Source organism: Muntiacus reevesi, chromosome 7 (genome assembly GCF_963930625.1).
Source record: "Muntiacus reevesi chromosome 7, mMunRee1.1, whole genome shotgun sequence".
Taxonomy (NCBI): Eukaryota; Metazoa; Chordata; class Mammalia; order Artiodactyla; family Cervidae; genus Muntiacus; species Muntiacus reevesi.
Genome location: NC_089255.1, coordinates 83507811 through 83525223, shown reverse-complemented (window position 1 = coordinate 83525223; position 17413 = coordinate 83507811). Strand labels below are relative to the sequence as shown.

Below are 17413 nucleotides of genomic sequence, written 5' to 3'. Positions count from 1 at the left end.
TCCTAAGGGAAATCAACTCTGAATATTAATTGGAAGGAATGATGCTGACACTGAGGCTCCAATACTTTGGCCACCTGATAGAAAGAACCGATTGATAGAAAAAGACCCTGAAGTTGGGAAAGATTGAATGCAAAAGAGAAGTGGATGGCAGAGGGTAAGATGGTTGAATAGCATGACCAACTCAGTGATTCAAAAACATGAATCTGAGCAAACTCAAGGAGACAGTGAAGGACAGGGGAGCCTGGTGTGTTATAGTCCAAGGGGTAGCAAGGAGTTGGACATGACTTAGCGACTAAACAACAAACATCAAGAATAGAAAAACAATCGCAAAAATAAACAAAATAAAAAGTTAACTCTTTTAAATGATTCTCAAAGCTGACAAAATTTTAGTTCAGTTTCAGTTCAGTTGCTCAGTCGTGTCCGACTCTTTGCGCCACCATGGACTGCAGCACATCAGGCCTCCCTGTCCATCATCAACTCCCAGAGTTTACTCTAACTCATGTCCATTGAGTCGGTGATGCCATCCAACCATCTCATCCTCTGTCATCCCCTTCTCCTCCCGTCTTCCATCTTTCCCAGCATCAGGGTCTTTTCAAATGAGTTAGTTCTTCACGTCAGGTGGCCAAAGTATTGCAGTTTCAGCTTCAATATCAGTCCTTCCAATGAATATTCAGGACTGCTTTCCTTTATGATGAACAGGTTGGAACTCCTTGCTGTCCAAGGGACTCTTAAGAATCTTTTCCTACACTGCAGTTCAAAAGCATCAATTCTTCATCGCTCAGCTTTCTTTATTATCCAACTCTCACATCCATACCTGACTACTGGAAAAACCATAGCTTTGACTAGACAGATCTTTGTTGACAAAATAATGTCTCTGCTTTTTAATATGCTGTCTAGGTTTGCCATAACTTTTCTTTCAAGGAGCAAGCATCTTTTAATTTCATGGCTACAGTCACCATCTGCAGTGATTTTGGAGCCCAGAAAAATAAAGTCAGCCATTGTTTCCATTGTTCCCCATCTATTTGCCATGAAGTGATGGGACCAGATGCCATGACCTTAGTTTTCTGAATGTTGAGTTTTAAGCCAACTTTTTCACCCTCTTTCACTTTCATCAAGAGGATCTTTAGTTCTTTTTTACTTTCTGCCATAAGGGTGGTGTCATCTGCATATCTGAGATTATTGATATTTCTCCTGGCAATCTTGATTCCAGCTTGTGCTTCATCCAGCCCAGCATTTCTTATGATGTATTCTGCATATAAGTTAAATAAACAGGGTGACAATATATAGCCCTGATGTACTCCTTTCCCGATTTGGAACCAGTCTGTTGTTCCATGTCCAGATCTAACTGTTGCTTCCTGGCCTGCATACAGATTTCTCAGGAGGCAGGTCAGGTGGTCTGGTATTCCCATCTACTGAAGAATTTTCCACAGTTTGTTGTGATCCAAACAGTCAAAGGCTTTTGTGTAGTCAATAAAGCAGAACTAGATGTTTTTCTGGAACTCTTGCTTTTTCGATGATCCAGCAGATGTTGGCAATTTGATCTCTGGTTCCTCTGCCTTTTCTAAATCCAGCTGAACATCTGGAAGTATTTTGAGCATTACTTTACAAGCGTGTGGATGAGTGCAGCTGTGCAATAGTTTGAGCATTCTTTGGCATTGCCTTTCTTTGGGACTGGAATGATGTGGCCACTGCTGTGTTTTCCAAATTTGCTGGCATATTGAGTGCAGCACTTTCACAGAATCATCTTTTAGGATTTGAAATAGCTCAGCTGGAATTCTTGCCTTGAGAACCCCATAAATAGTATAAACAGTATTAAAAAGCACCATCTTAAATACCTGTAAAATGGGGCAAATTATTCCTATGATCCCTTTCAACTTTTTTTTTTCTTCACTATATTTCTAAGTCAGAGGATAGAGGAAAAAATAGGCAGGTTAAACTATCAAGCTTTAGACAGAAACTTTAGAAACTAAAGTTCCTTGTCAATCCACCTCTAGCTGCAAACTGGCACCACTGTGCCTTAGCACCTACAAATGATGCATTACTATAAAAGGTAAAAATGTTTGACAAGAGTCAGGAACACATTAAGCACACACAACTGACAAGACCCAAGGCCTGAATCATACTATCTGTAGAAAGCCACATCCTGACAGAGAATCTTTTCAGAGAACCTCTGAAAAGAGAAAACAGGTAGTAGATGAATCGTTAATTCTGTAAGGTCAACCTAAAAACACTTACGGCAGGCGCTGCATGTCACTAAAAGCATGTTCCCACCAGTTGGCGATAAAGGGAAAAGATTCAAAATGATTCAGTTCAGTTCAGTTCAGTTGCTCAGTCATGTCTGACTCTGCGACCCCATGAACTGCAGCACACCAGGCCTCCCTGTCCATCACCAACTCCCAGGGTCCACCCAAACCCATATCCATTGGTTCAGTGATGCCATCCCACCATCTCATCCTCTGTCATCCCCTTCTCCTCCTGCCCTTAATCTTTCCCAGCATCAGGGTCTTTTCAAATGAGTCAGCTCTTCACATCAGGTGGTCAAAGTATTGGAGTTTCAGCTTCAACATCAGTCCCTGCAATGAACACCCAGGACTGATCTCCTTTAGGATGAACTGGTTTTATCTCCTTGCAGTCCAAGGGACTCTCAAGAGTCTCCAACACCACAGTTCAAAAGCATCAATTCTTTGGCGTTCAGCTTTCTTTATAGTCCAACTCTCACATCCATACATGACCATTGGAAAAACAATAGCCTTGACTAGACGGACCTTTGTTGACAAAGTAATGTCTCTGCTTTTTAATATGCTGTCTAGGTTGGTCATAACTTTCCTTCCAAGGAATAAGCATCTTTTAATTTCATGGCTGCAGTCACCATCTGCAGTGATTTTGGAGCCCAGAAAAATAAAGTCAGCCACTGTTTCCACTGTCTCCCCATCTATTTGCCATGACGTGATGGGACCAGATGCCATGACCTTAGTTTTCTGAATGTTGAGCTTTAAGCCAACTTTTTCACTCTCCTCTTTCACTTTCATCAAGAGGCTCTTTTGTTCCTCTTCACTATCTGCCATAAGGGTGGTGTCATCTGCATATCTGAGGTTATTGATATTTCTCCTGGCAATCTTGATTCCAGCTTGTGCTTCCTCCAGCCCAGCGTTTCTCATGATGTCCTCTGCATATAAGTTAAATAAGCAGGGTGACAATATACAGCCTCAACCTCCTCCTATTCCTATTTGGAACCAGCCTTCTGTTCTATGTCCAGTTCTAACTGTTGCTTCCTGACCTGCATACAGATTTCTCAAGAGGCAGGTCAGATGACCATCTGGTGTTCCCATCTCTTTCAGAATTTTCCACAGTTTATTGTGATCCACACAGTCAAAGGCTTTGGCATAGTCAATAAAGCAGAAACAGATGTTTTTCTGGAACTCTCTTGCTTTTTTGATGATCCAGCAGATGTTGGCAATTTGATCTCTGGTTCCTCTGCCTTTTCTAAAACCAGCTTGAACATCTGGAAGTTCATGGTTTACATATTGCTGAAGCCTGACTTGGAGAATTTTGAGCATTACTTTGCTAGCATGTGAGATGAGTGCAATTGTGTGGTAGTTTGAGCATTCTTTGGCATTGCCTTTCTTAGGGATTGGAATGAAAACTGACCTTTTCCAGTCTTGTGGCCACTGCTAATCAAAATGATTAGGAAAATGAAAATTGGGACTTTAAATTTTCATTTACACCAGAAACCAGGACATGTTAAGAAATTACACTTTTACAGACATGAAAGAACAAAAAACTTGGATTAGTAACCAAAGTAGACTAGTTTTACGGTTTACTTTATTGAAAGCCTAAGAACATTTTGGTTTTTAAACAGTTATTTCATGAGAAACAGATACTATTCACTCTTTGGATCCAGCCTACATAACTCAAAGCCTCTAAGCCTCATTCATCCCAATGTCTGTGCTGGAAATGCCTTCCCCACGCTCTCTGTTCACCTAATCCCACCCTCTATCGCCCAGCTCATCTCACCACCTCCCTGGAGCCTTCCCCAGCTCCTGCAGCCCACAGAGATGTATTTCTCCAAACTGTAGCACTTGCTGTATAATCATTTGTTGATGATCTTTTTAACGGATATAAAGGCAGTTTTACAATCAGAATTAAATACTTTTTAAGGACTAAAGAACCTATATACCAAATGAACATTTCCACATCTATATGTATAAATCTGTTATTTGGGATCCCCAAGGAAAATATTGAAAAATAGCCCCTTTACATTTACTATTGCAAAGAATGTCGTGCAAAACAAGGATGCCGGGACAGTTTCTAGCTCTGATGTCCAGGATTGCAAACCATGAATACTTTAATATAGCCTGGGGATCTGATCAGATCTAGCAGATATGCATGGAGAGATATCTTGGGATCAAGTCAACAACCTAGATGATTTAAGACCTTTGAACTTTCAAAACTTTAGAAATGTAAGCCTGTTCCTCCAAGTGTGAACAAGATTGACTTTAAGATTCCTAAAGTATAAAACAAGTGTTTCATAGACATGAGCTGATGGAACATTAACAATCAAAACTCAACAGTAGGAGTTTAAAAGTAAGAGGAGCAAACGTCCATCAGCATGAACTGAGGTGGAGGTGGGGTGGAATTACACCTGTATTTTCACTAACTTCTACTAGAAATTTAGCACTTCTCAATTACGAATATAGGCAACAAGCCACAGTAGTATTGTTATAGCCATGCTTTCCGGGAAACAGACTCACTCAGAAGGACAATGCAAATAGTGGAGTGCAGTTTATTACACCGGCGGGCCCAAGGCAGTCTCCTCTTAGCCAAGGACCCTGTCCAGCATTTGTGAAAATCTTTTATACCCCATGTGTACGTGTCCAAACCTACCACCTACCCCATGTGTACGTGTCCAAACCCACCACCTCAATTCCCTTGAGACTTACATAAACAAAGGTAGGGTAAATACAACTACAATAACCCCATCATTCAGGTGTTATGTGTTCAAACAGTCAATAATCAATAAGCCTGTAGTTACATTCCAACCAGTTAATAATCGATAAGCCTGTGATTACATCCTGATAGATACGGAAAAAGTTTATGACCTGTCCGGAGACAGGGGTGATTACGGTATGCTTTCTCTTAGGTAATGAGTAACCTGGATGTGATCTTCAAGATTCCCCTGTCTGGAGGGGGTCTTATCCTTCACTGTCGTTCCCACAGGCACTAAGCAGAGAGTTCAGAGTCCACTGGAGAGGCAGCCGAGCACGATCAGCACGGACAGGCCTGTGATGGAGTCCAGGTCCTATGAATTCCTTCTTCATTATTAGCATTACCTGCGCCTTCGACTCCATCTGAAATGACAGGTTTTTTGTACCATATGACAGTTGTCCCAGACATCTCAAAATAACATTGGTATTTATCACTACTTCTAAGTTATGTCAGTTACTAAAATTGCTACTAGATCACCTGTGATTACAGTCTTCTCATCTGGTGTGATGAGAAAGGACTACAATTTGGCAAGCCTCTACCCTCAAGCAATCATTCAGTTTTCAAATGGTGAAGGCTCACAGTGGTGGTCCAGGTATCTATGATGTTCCTGGTATTCTCCACTTACAAGTGTTAATGAGAGACCACCCAAGAACAGGGAGCTTATGCAAACTAAGCAAAAATAGTCTTCATGTTGCTGTCTTTAGGAAATAAAATTGAAGTTTTACCTTCTAAATGAATGATCTTGCTATTTTATACATTAATAAATTCCAGAAGTATTCATTCATTAAGTTAGTCATTCGAGCAGCAAGTATGTATAGAGTACTTACTAAAATAAAATTAGTTTGAATCATCTAAAATAAAATGAAATCATGTTGAGTCATCTAAAATCCTCAATATTTTGACCGTCTTTGACTTACCAAAATAGCAATTTCTTATAGTTCAATCTAATGCTTGTGAGCCCAACCCCTAAGTGAAGTGAAGTCGCTCAGTCGTGTCCGACTCTTTGCTGTAGCCCACCAGGTTCCTCCATCCATGGGATTCTCCAGGCAAGAATACTGAAGTGGGTTGCCATTTCCTTCTCCAGGGGATCTTCCCAACCACTAATAAAAGAGACGGTCATAAAGTAAAAGAAGATTTTGATTCAGAAAGATGGATGCCTGCACAAGTTAACAATGTGGTGAAATGGCTAAGAGGCAGTACAGAGAAAAAGTCACAAAAAGGCAAAGTTCCCAGAGGAAATTATCCATTTAATTATCCTGAATGAGAATGACCCAAATACATTAATAATAACAAATCTGTATTATTTTCTATGACATATGTGATGAAAAGCCTCTCCCCAAAGCTTTACTAATGTTTCAATAATTTTTCTAATTAAATAATATAATCTTCTACTGTATTATAAGAAATATACTTTAAAATCAATATTGAATCCAGCAAGAATAATGCCTTAACATTTGTATAGCACTTTGTCATTTAAAGGTAATTTTATACACATTATTCTATTATATTCAGCCTGGGAGATACTATCCCCACTTTTCAGATGACATAGCACATGAATCCTAGTGGACTTACAGAAAACTTTGAAAACTAATCTTATCTTTAAGTCAGATTCTCTCTTTGCTCTCTGTGTCATGTAATAATATTAAAGGAGGCGAAACATCTAAGAGCTTCAAAATCCTGGAACCTAGGTCCAAATTTCAATCTATCACTTAATCTCCATGGGACCCTAAGGAAGTTCTTTGATATCTGTGGGGCTGAGCTTAGTTAATTGGGAATAATAACATCTTCAGATGTTATTGTTAAATGGGATACAGCAGTTAAAGCCCTTACCATCACCTATAGCAGCTACACTTAGCACTATCTTCATTTATAATCTTGTGAGAATCCAGCAATTAAAAAACTTGACTCTTATCTAAAAGAACTTGAGAAAGCCATGTGTCTCAATAGACAGCACAGGCCTCAGAATTCTAATGGCCTGTCCCACACTTACTCAAATAACTTATTATTATCATCACTCTATCATCCTAAAGGCTTTGGAGAAAATAACCAATGTCACAGTGTTGGGAGACCTACTTTTCTTCCATATCTAAAAAATTAAAAAATACTCCTGTGTTAGGAGCTCTGATCAAGAGTTGACTAAGAGCTACTACCTGTACCATCTAGGACTGATGTTCACTCATGAGGCCAGAAACAGAGCCTTATCTCATTTCAGATAGCTGATGGTCACCCCTAAAAAAGATCCCAAATTAGACCATGTATGGAGGCTAAAACCAGAGTCAGATAACACCAAAGGAAGGATATTGATAAAAGAGGATAGGAGTAAAATAAAAGAGAACTATCTTCCAACCTGAAGGCAAAGGATCAAAGCAGGCTTGCTATTACTCCTGGCTTACCACCTCCTCATCCTCTGAGGATGATGCTGTTTCCTCCAGGTCCCGGGCCATCACGACTGGCATTTCCTTTAGAGTCTGTCATGCAGTCAGCAGACGGGGGCCTCAGAGACCTTTCCTTACACATTCACGGGATCAAACAATTTGGGTGGCACAGATTCCTGCAAGAGAGACAAAGGATCTGAAACGTAACACAGCTGTCTTTTTGTTCATCATTGCTGGTGATCTTCTATGTAATGAAAATGGATATTTACCTAAATACTGTCCAACCTCTAGAGGCTTAGCTTTTCTCACGGTGCCTCACGTATGACACAAAGATCAAGATTTTATTTTTCAAACATATTGTCTGTTCTCTGTGTATTTGAAGAGTGGCTATTAAGTTTCTCATGTTTCTTTTACATATTAAATCTAACGTGCACCAAAAGGACAGGCTTACTTAACTTTGAGGACAATGTGAGATAGGCGGTTGATTGTGTAAAACATAGGTTCCTTGCTAGCAAAACCTGACATGAGTTAAGAAAAACACAAGTTTTAAGATCCTAGCAAATATCTCTTTAGACTTTATGACAAGCACAGGTAAAATAAGATCATGATTCCACTGAAATAAATCCCAGCAAAAAATGAATATATTCTGCTGAATCAAGGCTATAAATAGCTGGGTGGGGGTGTGTGTGGTGGGGGAGACTGTCCGTCCAAACACTCTCAAAAATTATTCTCCCTTACTGAAAATCATAAACTATGATCCAAATATCAAATAGACATTAAAATTAGCCTATTTCTAATTAAAATAATAAAGAAAAGGTACATTTCATTGTGTGTTTGAGGATGGAATAGAAATAACAGATAAGAAAATATTTGAATGACCATAAATCCTATTACTCAAAGATGAGCATTCAATCTTTCCAAACCTTATTTTTCTATGCATTAATATATCTGATAACGTAAATAGGGGGCGAGGAAAGGCAGTTCCCACAAGGATCCCTACACAAGTTCAGTGAAATGGGCAGTAGGGTACAATCTCAAGGTTTTCTTCCGAGTATCCCCAACAGGATTTCTCAGAAGTTCCCAAAATGTTGGGAAGTCCCTTAAATTAATAAAAATCAAACTAAACCTCCAAGCGACAAAGGGATGCCAACCTGTCCTAGGCTGCGAGCGGGGCAGAAAGAGACAGGCCGATCGGAAGATTGAGGGCACTCGCCCGAGAAGTGTCCCCTCCCTAAAGGGATCAGGCTCTCAGATCCACCCATGGCTCACCCCATCCCAGGAAGGCCCTCAGAAGCTTCCCATGGAAAGGACGTGGAGAGCCGAAGCCGCTGCGTTTCAGTCCAGCGCACCCGTAAGCCAACGGCTGTTCCTGGACAAGGAGAGGGAGGTGCAGCTGCTGGCGCCGCCCGGACTCAGGGGCGCCCCTCTCCAGGGAGGAGATCGTGGGTGCAGACCTTTACTTGTTTCATCTTCCCATCGCTCGGGTGGGCAGGTGGGGACAGTATTCTGCACCTACCTCCTCCCTCCTTCCCTAGCAGGGCTCCACAGAAGTCTTGACTTCTTTTTCCCCGCTCTTTCCCCCTACATCCCAAAAAGACTGACTCCGAACCGGGAGTTGTTCTGCTGCGCTCAACAAGAGGGTTCACTGCAAGGGCGGTGTCTTGGGGGTGAGGCTTCAGTCAGTTCAGTCGCTCAGTCATGCTGACTCTTTGCAGCCCCATGGACTGCAGCATGCCAGGCTTTCTCTCCATCACCAGCTCCTGGAGATTACTCTAACTCATGTCCATCCAGTCAGTGAAGTCATCCAACTGTCCAGGCAGTTTGTAACTTCCTCAGTCCTGTCTCATTGCAACAAAAATTTGAAGTGATGGGCAGACCAGCATTACAGCCCTTAGATGGACCAGTGTCACAGCTCCGTGTTACAGCTGTTTATTCAGAAAGTAAAGGAAAATACGTCCTCGAGGCATGAAGGTATGCCGACCCAAAAGACACGAAGAGAAGAGAGGCCCCTGGCCCAGTTTGACTCCTCTTTTTACATGTTTTTCTCCTCCCTCTGAGCCTGCCCTATGTAAATTGGGCTAGCCAGGAGTGCTGTTTGTTTTACCTGAGGTCCTCACTCTGGTCCTTGGACCTTCCTTTGTTTTATTTTCGCAGGCTTTTCCCTTCCTTGACTTTTAGCCACCACCATTCTGGACTCCTTTTTCCTATTCTAACTCCCTAACATTCCCCCCTCAAGAGATGGGAGGCCCAGTTCCTTGGGAATAGGGGCGTGAGGACTTTTTGGCTACTTCCTGCTGAACTGGGATGGCGAGGGGCATTGGGCCTTGCCATCTTGCTAGTCTCAGGCCTCAGAGTCCTTACAGTGGTGTCCATCTAAGGGTGAGTGATATTTCCTGTGGTTGGTGGTAGTTTTATATATCTTTGTTGAACTGGCACCGCATGTTGTAGCATGTTTGACCTGGGCAGAGACAAAATGGGTTAGACAATTGATAATACATGGAGCAGACATAAGCAGCATTAATATAGTGATGACAGGGAATAGTATGGGCATTACCCAACTCCAAATTTCCCATTGCCAGGAGGATCCCCCAAAGAGAGATTATAGCCACTCCAAGAACTCCCCAGCTCATTCTTTGAGGTCCTGTAGGGTCTATAATGTTTTTCTTGAGGACTAACAACAAGTCTCATTCAAGATGGCTCAAGTCCCTCCTTGTTTAGGAATCAGGAGATCTATCTCCTGTCTATTTTGGAATACAACACCTTCCCAGCTGTGTTGGCTCTTTAGAGCTGTCCAGAGAAATCTTATCCCCAGAAACTTAATTTTGGCGGTGTTCATTAGAATGGCACTCATTTGTAGTTCTGAATAGGTATCCAAGATCTCCCAGGGGCTCACAGGTGTATTGAGTGTCCTCTTCTGTTTTCTTCCATGGCTTGACTTGTGAGTAGTGAATCCAGGAGTCACGTCCTAGTACCTTGACTGCTGTGGGGGTAGAAAGTATTACAGGGTAGGGGCTCTTCCATGTGGGCTGGAGTTGAGCTTTTGGGGACCTTTCCAGGGACTTGAGTCCCTTTAATTAGGACTTGAGTCACCCATATAGTGGTGACTCTTTAGAATCTTTTGGGCCCTGGTTGACACCCCACAAGTGTATATCCTGTTGGAATTGCCCAATTGCCATGGTATAAACCAGAGGGTCTGAGCCTCTGGATCTAGGAAGAGGTCATTGACATAAACAAGAGGCCTCAATATAGCACCTCATAAGGACTAAGAACAACCTATTCCTTAGGGGCAATATGGGTGTGGAGGAGAGCTATTGGTAAAGCCTCCTTCCATCCCAGGGAGGTCTTCTGGGTTAGCTTTTTTATCACTGATTTTAAGAATTGATTGGCTCTTTCTACTTTTCCTGAAGACTGAGGCCTCCAGGTACAATGGAGATACTAAGTAATGCCCAATGCTTTAGAGACCTTTGGGTGACCTTAGAAGTAAATGATGTCCCATTGTCACTTTGTAATGACCTGGGCAGACCAAATCTCAGAATGATTTCATGGAGCAGTTTGTTTTTTTTTTTTTTTACCACCTCCTCAACCTTCTCAGTCTGTGTGGGAAAGCCTTCAATCTAGTCTGTGAATGTATCTATCATGACTAATAGGTATTTATACCCTTGAGAAACTGACATCTGGGTGAAGTCCATCTGCAAGACCTCTCCTGGGTAGGTGTCACGTCCTTGGAAGGGCTGGGCCAGCTGGGGTCTTCGAGCTCCTTGGGGGTTGTTTTTTAATTGGCAAGTGGGACAAGAAGAAACCAACCACTTGCCTTATAGTTGTTTGGAGGCCTCCTCCTCTGAAGGACCTTTCTAGTAATCTTTGGAGGGCCTTCTCCCCTAAATGAGTGGCAGCATGTAAGGAGTTAACTAAATTCCATTGGAGGTTCCCAGGCAGAAAAATGAGCCCCTCCTTTGGAAACAGCCCATATGATCTTCTTGAAAGTCCTTACTCTTAGCTTTAAGAGTCTCCCTTCAGTATATGAAGAAGTTTCTGGCAAATTAGTCTGTGGAACTAAGGTGGCAACCCCTATTAGGTCATTGTTCTATAATGTTGCTCTCTTAGCTGCCTGATTGACTGCTTGGTTCCCTTGGGCCACTTCTGTGCTCCCTTTCTGGGGTCCTTTACAGTGGCAGATGAACTGCCTCTAAGAGCCTAAGGAATAGATCACCATATTTGATTGGGGACGCTTAGGTGGTCAGTGGCCCCTTTCTTTCCAAATAGCAGTATGAGCATGTAGCACCAGAAAGGAATACTTGGAGTCAGTGTAAATGGCTACTCTTTTTCCTTTTCGCAGCTCTAAAGCTCAAGTCAGGCCTATGAGCTCAGCAAATTTGGCTGAAGTACCTGGCGGCAAAGTTTAGCCTCTGTGGTCTCAAAATTGGAGACTACTGCACATCCAGCTCTTCTTTTTCCATCCAAGACAAAGTTGCCTCCATCAGTGTACCAGATTTTCTCAGAATTGGTCAGAGGATCTTCTGAAAATCCCTCTGGGTGGGGGGGGGGGGGGTTGTCCAGTGGTCCAAGGTTTCTAGGCAAGAGTGAAAGAGGAGAGAGCCCTCGGAGGTAGGCAGGAGGGTGGCAGGGTTAAGAACCTTACAAGGGGATATAGTTAGGCCTGAATTTTCCATCAGCACTTGATATCTGAGGATTCTTTGATCAGACATCCATAAATGGCCTCTCCCATTCAGGAGTTGTTTCACTTGGTGGCTGGTAAAAAGTAGTTTGCCCCCAAGAGAGAGTTTTAAAACATCTTCTGTCAGGATTGCAATAGCTGCAAGATTTCAAAGGCAGGGAAAGATCTCTTCCCAATAAGGGAGGAGGACACTCAGGAACCACCAGAAACTGGTGGGAAAATATTTGGGATGTCCATCCCAGCAACAAAGAAGTGCTTGAGTCAATCTTTTAGTAATCGTTTTTCCTGTATCACCCAAAATGGTACAGGTTTGGGAGGAGAAGGCCCTGGAGTAGGATGTCAGGACAGAGTAGTTAGCCCCTGTGTCAACCAAGAAATTCTCAGACCTACCTGCCACAACCAGTTGCAACCTTGGCTCCAGACCCATGATTGTCATCTGTGACAGGTGGGCTGGCTGGAGCGGGCCACTTCAGTCCTGTTGAACCATCGCGAGGGAAGGCTTGGCACTTGACCTTGAAGCTCTTGGGTCCTGAAGGCAGAGTGCCACCCATTCTCCCAATTGATGGCATTTGTAGCAAGCCATTTTAGGAGACTTGTCATGGTTTAGACAGTCTTTGGCCCAATGCCACGCCTGTCTACAGATTAAGCATTTGCCTCATGCCTTGTCCTTCATGGACTCGGGGTTTGCCATAGGGCTTCCCTGGAAGGCAGTCAGCATCAGGCATGTCTTATCTCTTTCTTTTTCTCCCTTTCCTGGCTTTGGCCTCCCTCTCCTGTTCTCTGTTATAAAAGGTATTAAAAAAAAAAAAAAAAAAAGGTATTGGTGGCTGTCTGGGCCATCTCATCTAAAGAGGCAGCAGGGTCCTGCTGCTATAGCCGTCATAACTTTATCCTGATGTCTGATGCACGTTGGGGCAGGAATTTGTCCTTTAAAATCACCTGTCCCTTGTAGGAGTCTAAGTCCTGATTGGTAAACTTCTGGAGGGCCTCTTTAGCCTTTTTAGAAAGCAGCGGGGTTCTTGTTGGGCTCCTGAGTTATTGCTGAGACTCAGGCACAGCTGATTACTTTTTGCTGGGCTGCTTTCAGTCCTGCCTTCACACAGGTCAGAAAATGATCCCTTTCCCAGATGTGCTCAGGGTCATTATAATTCCAACTAGGATCTGAGGAGGGAACCGCAGTTTCCCCTACTGAGTATTTATTGCTTGATCTGTGAAGCCCCATAGCATACCTTTGGGCTTCCTTTAAGACCCTAGTATGTTCAGGGTCAGATAAAATTTGACTAAATATGACTACGATGTCCTTCCATGTCAAATCAAAGGCCAAGGTAATGTGTTGGAATGTATCTATGTATTTGTCTGGGTCATCTGTATAGCTTCCCAGGTCTTGTTTGATCCATCTTAGTTCTAAGAGGTTCTTAGTCTCATGGACCCGGGTTGGTACAAATTCTCCTCCAGTTTTGATTAAGGCACATACTCGAGTTGCCTTTTGTGGAGGGGGTGCTCCTGGATATGGGGGCATGTTTGGATACAAGGAAGGAGCACCAGGCAACTCGGGAGCCATGGGAGGTGAGCCTTCACAGAGGGGTTCCTTTTCTTGGTAGTCTGTGCCTAGCACATTTGCCTAATAGTGAAGAAAGGAACAGATAGAACAGGCTCCATCTTGAAAGCAGGACTCCATCTTAGGCCAGACTGTGAACATTGGCTACACGCATCGTCACCCTCCCAATGGACTCTGAGCTTTGTGCCCAGTGTCTATGGAAACGGCATACCAATGGAAAACCAGACCTGCAGGATGAAAGAGCCTCAGGACTTGTACCTACCTAGACTTTCCGTCGCCTAAAAGAATATGCTAATTATCTCTGTAACAGAACTGAGTCGTAAATTCTATTATGCTTATTGGGGTATGAACACAGGCCTATTGATAAATGTCCACTGTTTAACCATCTAGGCTTATGGCACATGAATCATGGGTTAACTTTGATCGTATCTCTCTTTTACTTTGTCCAGACTAGTTTCAAGGAATTTGGGGAGGTGGGTTTGAACATGTACACTTAGGGTATATAAGGTTTTCTCAAAAACTGGTCGGGGTCCTTGCCTAAGAGGAGACTCTGCCTTGTGCCCACCAGTGTAATAAACTGCACTCCACTATCTGCATTGTCCTTCTGAGTGAGTTTGTTTCCTGGAGCATGTGGCTAAAACAGCAGGCTCACTTTTAGGGCATACAACAATCCCATACTTAAGACAAAGTTCCTTCATATCTCTTAGTCGGAAGAAAATTTGGACATAGGGGATCTCTGTCCATTTCCCTTGTCTTTTGCAGAATAAGTCTAGCTGCACAATGGCATTGTAATTTAAAATTCCATCCTCAGGCCAGTGTTCCTTGTCCCCTAGAGGATACTGTGGCCACGCAGTGGCACAAAAGAATTTTAAGCAATGTCTCCTTAGAGTGAGAGAATGGAACAGCTTCCAGTTATCAAGGATACATCTCAAGGGCGTCTGTTGGGAAGTGGATTGGTTCTTTCCCATCAGAAAGACAGTGATGACAGGGAGGAAAAGAAAAAGAAAAATCTAATAGGCCTCCTCCAATTTCCACAGGTGGACTTCTTTAAGGGTGAGTCTTTTGAAGTACCTACCCAGTACTGTTGCAATCTGAGAGTCAGCCATCCCCAGGTCAGGGTGCAGATCCCCAGGTAAGCTGAGACATGGCAGCCTCCTGGAGATTGAATCCCCAGGCAGGTCAGGGCAGGTTGAGGCATGTCGACCTCCTGGGACCGCTGGACTGGCAGATATCCAAGCAGGTTGAGGTGTGACAACCTTTCAAGGAACAAATACCTATGCAGGTCGAGGCAGGTCAGCCTCCTAGGACCCCTGGACTGGAGTTGAGCATCCCCAAGTTCTCCAGCATGACCAGTGCTGGGTAGGACTAAGGGGTTGTAATTTTAACTCATTGCCAGTTTGTTCACTGCAGATGGGAATGATATCATGATGTAAAGCAGTCCAAGCCGTGCCCTGAGACTGGGAACCTGGTGAAGCAGCCATAAGCCTTATCCTCTTACTGCTCTAAGGGAATCTAAGTCACTGATTTCCTCCCCTAGTCCTCCATAAGAGCAGGTTAGGATGTCTCCAATGGTAAACATTTCATTATCATAGATCAACTTTAGGTAATAACAGAAGTAATGACAAAGGAGTGGGTTGTCTGGCCCTGTTAGGGACATTAAGAGTGTCTTAATAATAAGCGGGGTGGAGTAATGTCACCTACAAGGGGGCAGGGTCCTGGTTGTAGGAGTTAGTAAGTGGCTTAAGAACAAATTGATAAGAGGCAACAGACCAAATGCTCCATAAAAGTGGAGTTGAGATTTGATCCGGGAGTATGTCTGTAACTTTAAGAGAACGGCGGTAAGGATTTGGGCCCAAACAGCCTGCAGGGCTAACTCTCAAAGTGGCAAACATTATCCCCGGAAGCCCAATGCCCTTGAAGGGATGCCACCGACAGATGGCCTTCTAGTGGGCATTGCATGCCTGTCACCCTCCCTAGCGGGTTCACCGAGAGATGCTGTTGTTACACATATTGTAGGAAACATGGAAGGTGAAGGCCTGACTATCCAGAGGGATTGGATAATATACAGTATTTCCCTCCCAAGGGCCAGCTATTTTCAGGTTGTCCCTCCAGAAGATTGTAGAGGCAACATTGTGAGCCTGGACAGGCCTCAGGGAAAGAGCATGAAACAGGAGGGAAGGGGGCAGGCACAACTTTTGAAAGAATGACATAGCCGAACCAATTAAAATCAAATGGGCCCAAGATGGCAAGTCAAATTAAATTAAACCTTGATCCCCAATGTGTAAGCTAAATGACACACCCAGAGGTGACAGGACAGTTCCAAGGCACTGTCAAAAGACAGTGAGCTGGTGGTTCCCCAGTGGTTGCGATGATCCTCCTACTCATTACTATATGAAGTCACTCAGCTCCGGGAAACTAACCACACCACGTTCCATGGCCACCTCAGTCTCCTCTGCGATGGCCCACACCCTGTGGCATGTGCTTTTCTCTGAATCCGAATAAATCCACCTGTTACCTATTGCTGTGTCTCTAACTGAATTTTTGCAGTGAGACATCAGAGCCTGAGCTTCATTAGGTCCTGAAGCCAGACACCACGGGTTTTGGCCAGGCTCAAGTCCCAGGAGAGAGGAGCAAAGGACAGGAGGAAAAACCAGTGGGGAAAACGTGCCAAGGAATCTTCATTACCTGCCAGAAAATCCACTAAATACCTGACCTGTGCTCACAGTTTTCATTGGCCTGATCCTTGGCACAAAGAAGATTAAGGACAGAAGAACCCCCAACCACTTGGGCAACACCTACTGGGGCCCAGCAGATAGTGGAGCCTTTGGGACACACTGAGGAAGAGCCCCTGCCAGCGTCCCTCATTTGCATCCACTGTCAATCACCTACCTGTTCATGGGGGGTTAGAGGAAACAAGAAACGAGAGACTGTAAACAAATTAAGATTTGTTAGGTATATGTCCTTCCAGCCATAGGAACAAGGATCTCCTACCTTAACTGGAGGTCTTCTGCAGTCTGAGACTGAGCCACAGGAGCTTTCTGCTGAGTTTGTTTTTTGCAGTCCTGGTTCCCAGTACACTGGGCTTCTGTCACTTACCCTGTACTGGGTTTTCTTCAGGCGGAGCTTCCACCATGGGAGCATTGGCTGAGTTGGGCTCCTGCTGTGCTTGGCCTCCTCCTTGCAGGGGAAGAGCTGATGTTGTTTCAGCCAGGCTAGATCCAAGTCATGGCACGGTAGATGTCAGGGGAGTTTGAAATTTCCTCGATTCTGTCTTGTTGCAACAAAAATTTGAAGCGATGGATGGACCACCATTACAGCCCTCGGACGGACCAGTGTCACAGCCTTCGGATAGACCAGTGTTACAGCTCTCGAGTGGAAAAGTGTTACAGCTCAGTTTTATTCAGAAAGTAAAGGAAAATACATCCTCGAGACGTGAGGGCATGCCAAACCAAAAGGCGCGAGAAGAGAGGCCCCTGGCCCAATTTTGGCTCCTCTTTTTATTTGTTTTTTCTCCTCTCCCGGGGCCTGTGCTATGTAAACTGGCCTAGCCAGGAGTGCTGTTTTTCTTACCTGAGGTCTTCACTCCGGCACACAGACCTTTCTTTGTTCTATTTTCCCTTCCTTCTCTTTTAGCCACCACCATTCTGGACTCCTTTTCCTATTCTAACTACCTTACACAACCACCTCATCCTTTGTCATCCACTTCTCATCCTGCCTTCAATCTTTCCCAGTTTCAGGGTCTTTTCCAATTAGCCAGTGGTTTGTATCAGGTGCCAAAGTATCGGAGTTTCAGTTTCAGCATCAGGGGGAGGGCTTGGG

General features: G+C 43.8%; 1 protein-coding gene across 1 annotated transcript in view; it reads right to left on the bottom strand.

Moving 5' to 3' along the window:
• The window catches only part of TTLL5 (tubulin tyrosine ligase like 5), a 404612-nt gene that overhangs the window by 387006 nt on the left and 193 nt on the right, over window positions 1-17413 (bottom strand). The gene's annotated exons all lie outside the window — the stretch shown is intronic.